Source organism: Podarcis bocagei (assembly GCF_964188305.1).
Source record: "Podarcis bocagei genome assembly, chromosome: 2".
NCBI lineage: Eukaryota > Metazoa > Chordata > Lepidosauria > Squamata > Lacertidae > Podarcis > Podarcis bocagei.
In genome coordinates, this window is record NC_138126.1 from 1,558,860 (window position 1) to 1,571,103 (window position 12,244).

The 12,244-nt window shown below is 57.7% G+C and overlaps 2 protein-coding genes across 6 annotated transcripts in view; both read left to right on the top strand.

Annotated features, from left to right (window-relative positions):
- Positions 1-12,244, top strand: part of LOC308580638 (uncharacterized protein) — a 327,057-nt gene that overhangs the window by 210,805 nt on the left and 104,008 nt on the right. The window lies entirely within an intron of this gene.
- The window catches only part of LOC308580832 (uncharacterized protein), a 265,061-nt gene that overhangs the window by 114,358 nt on the left and 138,459 nt on the right, over positions 1-12,244 (top strand). The window contains exon 1 of one of the 4 annotated variants that reach the window (XM_081183044.1): positions 7,836-8,381. The exons of the other annotated variants lie outside the window; for them this stretch is intronic. The gene's annotated coding sequence lies outside the window, so the exon portion shown is untranslated. Of the gene's footprint in view, positions 1-7,835; positions 8,382-12,244 lie in introns of those variants that run through there. 4 annotated transcript variants of the gene reach the window in all.

Below are 12,244 nucleotides of genomic sequence, written 5' to 3' on the forward strand. Positions count from 1 at the left end.
AACGCCAAAAAAGCCCATGAGTCTTAAATCCAGGACAAAGTGCCATCTTTTGGAAATTCCACCTTTGAAATCTTTTGCTAGTCTTTCTTTTGAATGGGGTGGGGGGTTTTCAATCTGGCCAGTCCCCACGCAAAAGAATAAATGGAAACGAAGAAAGACAGTCACAGGTAGGTAGCCGTGTTGGTCTGCCATAGTCAAAATAAAAAAATTCCTTCCAGTAGCACCTTAAAGACCAACTAAGTTAGTTCTTGGTATGAGCTTTCGTGTGCATGCACACTTCTTCAGATACACAAAGACAGTCAGTTAGGATTACCCCCCAAACCCTAAAAACTATTTGTGAATCCCCCCCCCCCAGCCAGGCCTCAAAGCCTCGCCTCAAGCATTTTTAAAACTGCATTTCCTCTGAGACAAAAAGCATTAGCTAAGCATATTCCTCTTGCTGTAACTAAAAGACTGCAACAAATGTAGGGAACAGAGTCCATTGTTTTCTCAGAGGCTTTGGCCTTGCTAAAACCAGATTGCAACTTACTTTCTGTCCGGGAGCCATGCCAAAGCACGAGAATGAAACATAACTGGAACACTCTGAAACCCCCTGGTTTCTCACCCCCTTTCCTGGGAAGGGTTCAAAAATGGTCCCAAGACAGGAACTTTCTGTTCATGCTCAGGAGACACATGGGAGGAGAAAGGGGAGGGAACTGGAAGGGGATATATGAGGAGATTTCACCCCCTCCCATATCCAAGAATCTCCTGATGAGTCTGGTGATTTTCCAGAGAGGAGGGGCGGTGTTCTGCTCTCTACTTATTCTGCTCCAGCACCACATCAAAGAGTCAGTCAGTCATTGTGTCAGAGAGAGAGAGACTGTTAGAGATCGTGCGTAGAGATAAGGTTGCTGCTAAGAGCAGCTGCAGACACTCAGTGTGGTTTAGCATTCATTTATGCTTAGACCTATTTAGCTCTGTATATAGTTGTATAATAGTTGTAGATAGAATAAAGAAGATATTCTACAGAGCTGCTCTCCGAGTCGTTTATGCTCTGCTGTACTACGACTGTCTTCTGGTGGGAGTGAATCCGGTGGTCACAACTCTTAAGCTGTGAGTCCACAGCACTTTGACCTGTTCCTGTGCAGAAGGTGGTTTCTGGAAGTGCTACCCAGCTCGCCTAGCCCAGTCGGGGCTGAAGTGGATGAGTCCAGTTGGTGGCAATGGCTCAAGGGCGACACTGTGCAATGGCTGTGAACTTCGTGCTTGTTTTGTGACTTTATCACACTTGCTCCTCCCCCCCCCCATGGCAGAATAAAAAGCTCTTTCTCTGGTTTTAACCCCTTGGTGTCGTTTGGCTCCTTTCATCCCTGCTCGGGTGCAACATTTTCCTATCCATGCTTAAAAGGGCCTACAAAGGCTACAAAAAGAGGTTCTTTATGCAGGCCCCAAACTAGACCCCAAGCAGCTATTTAAGGACAGTGAGGGAAGAATTATGAGTTTGGAAGTGACACTGCCAGGAAGGAAGAATTATACACAGCAAATGGGAAGAAATCAGACTTTTACATACTGTATGGGATGCAGGCAGTTGTGAGGGGCTTTTTATACAGCCTTCTTTCTAGAGAAGCTCCAAAAGCAAGATATATGAGCAGAAATCAGGGCGAATGAGAAGAAATCCACTCAGAAAGCAGGGAGCCCGGGGAATCTGCCTCCTCGGCGCCTGAAACTGAGGCGAGGCTGAGATCCCGAAGGGCGGGAAGTTGGGAAAAGGCGGGAAAAGTCGTTGAGGGGAAGCAGCAGCGGGGGGAGGGGCTCCTCCTCTCTCGCCCCTCAGAGACACGACGGGGACCCTCTTGGGAGGGGGGCAGAAAGGGGTCTCTCTCTCTCCCCCCCTCACAACCCCATTGCAGCGGGGGGAGGGGCTCCTCCTCTCTCGCCCCTCAGAGACACGACGGGGACCCTCTTGGGAGGGGGGCAGAAAGGGGTCTCTCTCTCTCTCTCCCCCCTCACAACCCCATTGCAGCGGGGGGAGGGGCTCCTCCTCTCTCGCCCCTCAGAGACACGACGGGGACCCTCTTGGGAGGGGGGCAGAAAGGGGTCTCTCTCTCTCCCCCCCTCACAACCCCATTGCAGCGGGGGGAGGGGCTCCTCCTCTCTCGCCCCTCAGAGACACGACGGGGACCCTCTTGGGAGGGGGGCAGAAAGGGGTCTCTCTCTCTCTCTCCCCCCTCACAACCCCATTGCAGCGGGGGGAGGGGCTCCTCCTCTCTCGCCCCTCAGAGACACGACGGGGACCCTCTTGGGAGGGGGGCAGAAAGGGGTCTCTCTCTCCCCCCCCTCACAACCCCATTGCAGCGGGGGGAGGGGCTCCTCCTCTCTCGCCCCTCAGAGACACGACGGGGACCCTCTTGGGAGGGGGGCAGAAAGGGGTCTCTCTCTCCCCCCCTCACAACCCCATTGCAGCGGGGGGAGGGGCTCCTCCTCTCTCGCCCCTCAGAGACATGACGGGGACCCTCTTGGGAGGGGGGCAGAAAGGGGTCTCTCTCTCCCCCCCCTCACAACCCCCTTGCAGCGGGGGGAGGGGCTCCTCCTCTCTCGCCCCCCAGAGACATGACGGGGACCCTCTTGGGAGGGGGGCAGAAAGGGGTCTCTCTCTCCCCCCCCCTCACAACCCCCTTGCAGCGGGGGGAGGGGCTCCTCCTCTCTCGCCCCTCAGAGACACGACGGGGACCCTCTTGGGAGGGGGGCAGAAAGGGGTCTCTCTCTCTCTCCCCCCCCTCACAACCCCATTGCAGCGGGGGGAGGGGCTCCTCCTCTCTCGCCCCTCAGAGACACGACGGGGACTATTAAGTAGTGGGTTGACATAGTAGCCGGCACAGCGATTTCTTCAAGTAGCTCTTTTATTAAGATAAGCTGAAATAGAACTGACTGCGAACAGCTCAGCCGGCCTGTATTTATAGGCAGCCGGCTGACAACATTGTAACCACAACAGCTCAGAGTTCCCGCCTAAACTAACTGCCGCGGACCTGAGTGAAAACTACCTACAGACCTGAGTGAAAACTATATACAGTATCCCCCTGCTGGCCCAGGGTGAAACTACACTACATAACACCCCTCCCCACCGAGATAAGGCGTTAGTTACAATCGTAATGGTTTCCTTATATACAGCACTACGCGTAATGGTTCAATTAAGCACAAAAGCATATCGGTTACATTTACCATACTTAGACCAACAGTGATACCTGTCCAACAACATAGTCCTTTAAATAAGTTGGGCGCTTGGAAACTCTGCCAGACCGCCGGGGACTGGTAGCCAAGTCCGGAGGGCCACACAGTTCTCGCTGAGGCTGTGGTGCGACCCTAGGTGGCGTTGGAACCAACTCCCCTGGATCCGCTGCTGTGGGTGGAGCCTCCGCAAGTGGAGTGGTCTTAGTCTGTTCTGAGACGGCTTGGTTCGGCTCCACGCTGGCAGTTTGCGTGGGAGGTGTAGGTGGGGCCTCGCCATCTGTACGTGTCTCTTCTGGAGCCGCAAGCGCAGTTGGGGGCACCTCGGTAGTGTCTAAGTCGCCAACCCTGCGCCTAAGCTGGTCTATGTGCCGTCGCCACAAACGTCCGTCTTCGAGTGCCACCTGGTACGAGCGAGGTCCAGTGACTCCCACTACTGTGGCTGGCACCCAAGGAATGTCCCCCACATAGTTCCGGGCAAAGACCTGGTTTCCTGGGACAAATGACCGTGGTGCGTTGGCACAGCCTGGGGGTTCAGCCACGGCAAAGTCTGGGTGTAGCCGGTCGAGCGGTGACCTGAGGCGGCGGCCCATAAGCAGTTCAGCAGGACTCCTCCCTGTGGCCGCATGAGGAGTGATGTGCTGCACGAACAAGTACTCGGCGACCCGCTCATGCCAGTCACCCCGGTCCAGGCGCGCCAGTGCCTCTTTTGTCGAGCTGGCTGTAATTCCGTTCCGTCGGAGATAGTGTCCTGGAAAAGTAGGCGAGCGGTGCTTCTCTTCCATCTGGGAAACGGTGACTAAGGACAGCACCGATGCCAAAAGGTGAGGCGTCGCAGGCAAGGACCAGTGGCCTGGATTCACTGTACTGTACCAGCACACTGTCTGAAGAAAGGAGAGCCTTGACCGCGTTGAAGGCCGCCGTCTCTCGATGACCCCAGGCCCAAGGCGTCTTAGTGCTAAGGAGTCGGTGAAGAGGCTCAGCCACTGTGGCTTTGTGGGGCAGGAACATGTTATAAAAGTTCAGCAGCCCCAGGAATGCCTGCAACTCCGTTTTGTCCTTTGGGGTGGGGGCCTGCTGGATAGCGCGGATCTTGGATGTGGTTGGATGAAGGCCGGAGGCATCGATAAGATAGCCCAGGAACTCTACCTGTGGAACGGCAATCAGGCACTTCTCCCTCTTCACCTTGAGCCCGGCCTCCTGGAACCTGGTCAGCACGGCACGGAGGCGCTCGAACAGCTGCTGGTGTGAGTCTGCAGACACCAAGACGTCATCAAAATATGGTACCACGCCTGGAAGCCCTTGCAGGAGGCGCTCCATAAGGCTTTGGAAGATGCCAGGAGCCACACTCACCCCGAACTGCAACCGGCGGCAACGGAATGCCCCCCGGTGGGTGACGATCGTCTGGGCTTCAGCAGTGGCATCATCGACTGGCAGTTGTTGATAGGCTTGGGCAAGGTCCAGCTTAGCGAAGACCTTACCCTCACCCAGGGAATGCAGCAGGTGTTGGACAACAGGAACCGGATAGGCGTGCTGCTGAAGTGCCTTGTTGATTGTGCACTTGTAGTCAGCGCAGATTCTCACCGACCCATCTGGCTTGACAGGCGTGACGATGGGGGTTTCCCACTTTGCGTGGTCGACGGGCTCCAAAACTCCTTGGGCGATCAGTTTGTCCAGTTGTTCGTCCACCTTAGCCTTGAGAGCAAAGGGAACCCGGCGTGGCTTAAGCTTGATGGGAGCGACTTGTGGATCAAGGCTAAAGGAGATGGGTGTACCAGTATATTGTCCCAAGGTGCCGTCAAAAACCTCAGCAAAGTCTTTGACCAGACCCTCAGTCTCTGCGTTAGAGATGCAGTTGATGCCGGTGACTTCCAGGCCGAGGGCATCAAACCAGTCTAGCCCTAGGAGGCTTGGCCGCTGACCTTCGACCACCACCAACCGGAGCAGGCCCGAAAAGTCCTTGAAGGCGATCCAGAACCGGCCAACGCCAACCACGGGAATGTCGTTTCCCTGGTAGTCTCTGAGGTGTACGCGGTGAGAGTCGAGTTGCCTTTTGGATACTCTGGGTACCAGTCTTTTGATGGTGCTCCATGACACGACGGACAGGGCAGACCCGGTGTCGATCTCCATGTCACATGGAGCTCCTTCAATGAGCACCGTGACGTTCAGCTTGCGTCGCGTAGACGAGTCGGTTTGGCCAATCGTGGTTCCAGACGGGCAGCGGCAGTTGGTGAGAGCGAAACAACTTTCCTTGGCAGACTGGAGTGAAGACTTGAACTTGCGAGTCGATGAAGGGGGGGTGTCAGACGGAGCCGATCGGCAGACCTTAGCGATGTGGCCCTTTCTGGAACACCTCCTACAGATGGCGTCTCTGAATCGACACTTAGCACGGGAATGGTCGCCTCCGCAGCCAGCACATTCCGGTTGGCCCTTGGACTTCTGTTGGAGCTTCCTGCGCTCCCGCTTTGTCTGGTGCACGTCATCGTCTTCACTGGAGGATGCCTCATCACTGCTGGCCTCTTCATGATGCACCGGAACTGGCTCCCTAGCAAGACGCGGGCTGCTGGACTTGCGGATCTCCTGGGCGGAGCGTTCAGCAGCTTCTGAGGCCACAGCCTCCTCAATGGCTTTCTGTAGCGTGAGGTCTGGCTTGGCTAGGAGGCGCCGTTGCAGATGGATGTCCCGGACCCCGCAGACGATTCGATCCATCAGGGCATCGTCTAAGTCTCGGAACTCACAGTGCATTGCAGCCTGTCGCAGGGCGGTGGTGTAGTTGTTGATTGACTCCCCCTCTGCCTGGTTCCGGTGGTAGAACGCATGGCGGGCAGCAATCTTGGACGGCTTTGGTGCGTAGTGGTTGCGGAGCTTCTCTTGGATCGTGTCCCATGGTGTTGCCTGGACTGCTTCCGGCGCAACCAATGCTCGGGCCGTCTCAAACACCTCAGGCCCACAGAGGCTGAGGAATAGGCCCCGCTTCCGATCCACTGATACTGCTGTCAGCTCATTGGCTTGGAGGTAGCAGTCGAACCGAGCGAGGTAGGAGTCCCATGACTCAGAGGCTGGCGCAAACGGCGGTAGAGGCACAAAGAAGCCATGATTCCGATGCCGGCGTGAAGGGCGATGGATGGAACACAGTGCTCTAGCCAGAACAGTCAGCTCTGAATTGGTTCTGCCCAGTGATTTCGCTCAGTGATTTCGCTCTGTGATTTAGCTCAGTTCAGAGGCTGGCCGCATCTGGCTGTTCTCTGATGTCCATCCATCCCATCCTCGTCGCCAGTGTTAAGTAGTGGGTTGACATAGTAGCCGGCACAGCGATTTCTTCAAGTAGCTCTTTTATTAAGATAAGCTGAAATAGAACTGACTGCGAACAGCTCAGCCGGCCTGTATTTATAGGCAGCCGGCTGACAACATTGTAACCACAACAGCTCAGAGTTCCCGCCTAAACTAACTGCCGCGGACCTGAGTGAAAACTACCTACAGACCTGAGTGAAAACTATATACAGTATCCCCCTGCTGGCCCAGGGTGAAACTACACTACATAACAGGGACCCTCTTGGGAGGGGGGCAGAAAGGGGTCTCTCTCTCCCCCCCCTCACAACCCCATTGCAGCGGGGGGAGGGGCTCCTCCTCTCTCGCCCCTCAGAGACACGACGGGGACCCTCTTGGGAGGGGGGCAGAAAGGGGTCTCTCTCTCTCCCCCCCCTCACAACCCCATTGCAGCGGGGGGAGGGGCTCCTCCTCTCTCGCCCCTCAGAGACACGACGGGGACCCTCTTGGGAGGGGGGCAGAAAGGGGTCTCTCTCTCTCTCTCCCCCCTCACAACCCCATTGCAGCGGGGGGAGGGGCTCCTCCTCTCTCGCCCCTCAGAGACACGACGGGGACCCTCTTGGGAGGGGGGCAGAAAGGGGTCTCTCTCTCTCTCTCCCCCCTCACAACCCCATTGCAGCGGGGGGAGGGGCTCCTCCTCTCTCGCCCCTCAGAGACACGACGGGGACCCTCTTGGGAGGGGGGCAGAAAGGGGTCTCTCTCTCCCCCCCTCACAACCCCATTGCAGCGGGGGGAGGGGCTCCTCCTCTCTCGCCCCTCAGAGACACGACGGGGACCCTCTTGGGAGGGGGGCAGAAAGGGGTCTCTCTCTCCCCCCCCTCACAACCCCATTGCAGCGGGGGGAGGGGCTCCTCCTCTCTCGCCCCTCAGAGACACGATGGGGACCCTCTTGGGAGGGGGGCAGAAAGGGGTCTCTCTCTCCCCCCCCCCACAACCCCATTGCAGCGGGGGGAGGGGCTCCTCCTCTCTCGCCCCTCAGAGACACGACGGGGACCCTCTTGGGAGGGGGGCAGAAAGGGGTCTCTCTCTCCCCCCCCTCACAACCCCATTGCAGCGGGGGGAGGGGCTCCTCCTCTCTCGCCCCTCAGAGACACGACGGGGACCCTCTTGGGAGGGGAGCAGAAAGGGGTCTCCCCCCCTCACAACCCCATTGCACTCCTCTCATGGCGGAAGGGGAGCCCACCCTCTCCCTGCCGGGCCAAGGGGGTCTCTGGGCGCAGGAGAGCCTGGGGGGAGGAGGGGGGAGGGGAGAGGAAGCGCCCCTTCTCTCTCTCTCAGGCAGCCCCATGTCTCTCCCCCCCCCCCCCCGAGGCTGGGTCCATCTCTGGGCTTCACAGAGGACCCCCCTGGGCTGGGGGGGGAGTGACCCCCCTGGCTTCCCTGGCTCAGCCCCTCCCCCACTCTCCTGACCCACAGGGGGAGGGGCAGCCCTTCCCTCCTTCTCACTCAGCCTCTCCCCTCCCAACCTCCCTGTTTGCAGATTGAAAACCACCTCCTTCTCTCCCCGCAAACCCAGGTCACCCCCAGATATGATGCCCCCCCCCCGCAGCCATCTCGCCCCCTGCTGTGGGGAGGAGGAGGGAGGGGGGCCAGGCCCCCATGGAGCCCCCGAGGCAGCGCCGTCCCGTCCTCTTCCCATCCCAAGACAGGGAGGGGCTGCTCTATCGACGTAGCTCTAGGGGCAAGCGCATCCCAAAAGGAACCGGAAGTGTCGCTGCTGAATGCGCCGGAAGTTGCCAGACAGGGAAAGGAGGAGGGGCGTCGCTGAAGAGCCTCCGTCGCCGCCGCCCTTTCTCTTGCAGACAAGGAAAGCGGACTAATCTGGAGCCAGGGAGGCGGAGGACCAAGAGGTGAAGAGGGAGAGAAGGGGGGGAAATAGAGGGGGGAAATAGAGGGGGAGGGAGGACAAAGAGACCCCCCCCTAAGGAAAGCGCCCTCCCTGGGACCCGTCGACAGGGGCCCCGACCCAGGCGACCCAGGGGGGAAGGGGGGACCCAAGACCTGCAGGGCTGGCCTTGCAAGATCTCCTGGGCAGCAGCAGCAGCCCCGCCAGACTCCCCTTTCTCTTTCCTGGGGGGCCGAGAGATGCTCAGCTGCCCTGCCCCCCCTGGAGGCCTTGGCGGGAAGGGGAATGAGGACCCCAAGCAGGGCTGGGGCTGAGGCCCCCCCATTCTCCCTGGGGTCGTGGGGGGCCTGGCTGGGTCCCCAAGAGACCAGCTGAGTTTCTTCTGGGGATAAGCTTTCGTTTGCATGCACACTTCTTCAGATTGGACAATTTTCTACCTGAAATTTGGGAAACACTTTCTCTTTCCTCTCAATAATATCTCTTTCAAACTGTGAAATTTCAGTCCAAAGACCTCTCCCTTTATCTTGTCCAAACAAGATGATTTGATGGTATTGAAACCAATCCGCCACCACACCTCCCTCCTCATCCTGTTTATTCAGTTTTATTTCTTCTTCCGAAAAGTCCAAAAGATCTCTGTAAGTTGCCCATTGCTTCTTCCGTATTGCATTTTTAAAAAAGCTGTTGCTTTTGTGGGTTGGAGCCAAAGAGGTGGTTTTCTTTCCAGCATATTATTATATTTATCCCATACTGTAAAAAGGATTTTCTGAATAACCTGGTTCATAGAGCTCTTGTGTGTTTTAGTTTCATCCTGCCATAAATAAGCGTGCCAACCAAACATAGTCTTACGACCTTTGTTATAAGAAAAACCTGTTCCTTTCCCCTTATGGGGTATTCAAGAGCCCATATAGTCCTTAAGTGGGTTCCATATTGGTAGGAGAAAATAACAGAGGCCAAGCAGAGAATACGGAGAAGCAAAGCGGCTAGTAAGCGTGGTCTTTATTACTGTCAGAGCTGCTTCAAGATCCTAGCTCACAGAGGATCACGCTAGCCAGCGGTCATTAAGTAAAAGTCTTTATTGAATTACAGTTTCCATTCTCACGCTGCTGTCTGCAACTCTACGTCTACTAGCTAGATCGGCGAGGCTCCGTCTGAGTCTCCGCCCCGTGCGCACCAACTTAATATCCTAGCCTTGCTCCACCTTTTCCTCCTGACTGTCCTCCTCTGGGTCCCTCTACCCCCCGGGGCTTCTTCCTTCCGGGATTCTTCTGACGCTGACCCGGACCCTTCTGCCTCCTTGCGCCGGGCTTTAGGACCTGGTTCCCTTTCGGGGCTGCTCACTGCGCCGCCTTCCTCTGCATTTGAACTTGGCGCGCGCGCCCAACCTTCCACTTTCCTCTTAACCGTTTCTTCGCTCCCCGATGGAGGTGTGGCCACTCCTGACTCCTGCCCTCCCTCCTGTGGTGAGCTGCCAGCGCTTCCCCCCTGGCTCCTTTCCTCTTCCCTGCTTCCTGGCGGTGACGCTGGTCCCGATTTCCAGCTGCTCCCCCCTGAGTCTCCTCTGGCTCTATCTTCCTGGGGTGCCTCCCTAGACTCCCCCCATGCCCTGGCCACTGGTGCTCCTTTCTGTGAATCCTCTGATTCACTGGAAAGACTGGGAGATCTCGGGTCGTCGTCATCACTCATCCTTTCCTCTGTCTCCTCCCCTTCGCTCTCTGTTTCCTCCCTTGCCCGTGCCTCTGCACCTAAACCCCTGACATCCATCCCCCCCTCGAAGCCCCCCATTCCCCCCTCCCCTCCTTCCGGTGCTGGAGCTGGGGGCTGCTGTTGCAAAGGGACGAACGTCGGATATCGGTCGCTTCCCGTGGCAGGCCTCCATCGGAACTCTTCCGGGTCTTCCTCTCTGCTCTCGTTGACGACAGTCACCTCCTCTTCCATCTCTGTGCCGCCGTGCTCGAAACCAGGGTCGTCCCCGAAAATGTCCATGTCCGTCTCTCCCGCACTTCCTCCAGGCGGCGTTGCTCGGCCGGAACAGTCCAGCCACTTCCTGCGGAACTGCTCCTCCGGCCTATCGTCCCACCAATACGAGGGTTCTGAGACAGATCCCGAGGGTGACCCCTCCGGGGAACGGACGTCTCGTGTTGGTTCCTCGTCCGAGTCGAACCCCCTGAACGTGCTGTCCGAAAGCGTGGGCGTGAAAAGCCAGTCGTCGAAAAAGTCTGCTGGCATAGGTCTATGTGGGAAGAGGGCATGAAACTCGTCTTTGAGCAGAGGTTCGTCTAAAGCGTAGCCCGGCACCCAGCTGTTCGCACTGGCCGGGGTGCCCTCCCTGGCGAGAAAGTATTCTACTCCCTCTTCCCCCCATCTGGAGTCCAAAATCTCCGTGACTTCGTTGATGCGCTCCTCCTGTGCCACTCCCGCGTGCCCCGTTCCTTCTCTGAGCGGACTCGGCGCCGTTCCGGGTTCCTGGAACCTGTGCGGTGCCTTGTAGGGAGTGAGCACCGATCTGTGGAACACCGGATGCATTCTGGAACCCTCCGGAAGCGCCAGCCTGAAAGCCACCGGGTTGACCTGCTCTTCGACTTGGTATGGCCCCAGTTGTTTATGCCCTAGTTTCTTCTTGGCCAACGACCTGGCCGGCACTGCGTGGGCTGCTAACCAGACCCAGTCTCCCACGTGGAGCTCTTCGCCAACCCTTCTGTGTTTGTCCGCTTGTACCTTGTATGCGTGTTTAGCCAGCTCCAGGTGGCGCCGCAGCTGATCGTGGACTTCCTGCAGCTCCGACGCGAACGCATCTGCTGACTGCGGCTCCCCTTCTCCCCTGCATTCCAGTCCCGGGAAGGTTCTAGGGTGCCTCCCGTTGTTGGCGAAGAACGGCGTGACGCCCGTGGATACGTGCTTCGTGTTGTTGTAGGCAAACTCTGCAAGCGGCAGGTAATCCACCCACGTCGCAGGCTGTTGGTTTGCATAACATCTCAGGTACTGCTGCATGATGGCATTGGCTCGCTCCGCTTGCCCGTTGGTCTGCGGGTGTCTCGCCGACGCCAGATTGATCTTGACGTTTAGGAAGCCCATCAGCTTCTGCCAGAAGTTCGAGATGAACTGCCGCCCGCGGTCGGACAGAATAGACCGTGGCAGACCGTGAACCTTGAACACGTGGTCTATGAACAGTTTGGCGGTTTGCTCTGCCGTGAGCACCTTAGCACACGGAATGAAATGCGTCATCTTGGAGAACAGGTCCACCACCACCAGCACGGCCGTCTTGCCCTTTGAGCTGGGCAGATCCGTGACAAAGTCCAGAGCCACCCTTTCCCAAGGTTCGACCGGAGTTTGCAGCGGCTCCAACAGTCCAGCCGGCGGTTTGTGCACCGGCTTTGCCCTCTGGCAGGTGTCACACCTCGCCACGTAGTCTGCGACCTCCCCTCTCATTCCAGGCCACCAGAAATCCCTGGCTACTAATTCCACCGTCTTCTCCTTGCCAAAGTGCCCGGCCGTGGGTGCGTCGTGCAGCTGCTGTAGCACCTTGGCTCGAAGTTCGTCACCCGGCACGTAGATGGCCCCTTTACGGATGAGCAATCCATCTCGTAGCTGGAAACCGTCGGCCGCTGCCTTGCCCCCTCGCACCTCTGCCATCTTCGTTTGTGCGAAGGAGTCCCCCTGCAACGCTCGCCGCACCGCCTCTAGGTCCACGGTCGCCGCGGCGCACGCCCACACTGTCGGTGCAAAGATGTGCATGGCGGCCGCTGGTGTTGCGTCCTCCAGATACTGTGGCTTGCGGGAGAGAGCGTCTGCCATGATGTTGGTGTCCCCCGGGACATACTCTATTCGGAAGTCGAAGTCCGCAAAGAACTCAGCCCAACGTATCTGCCT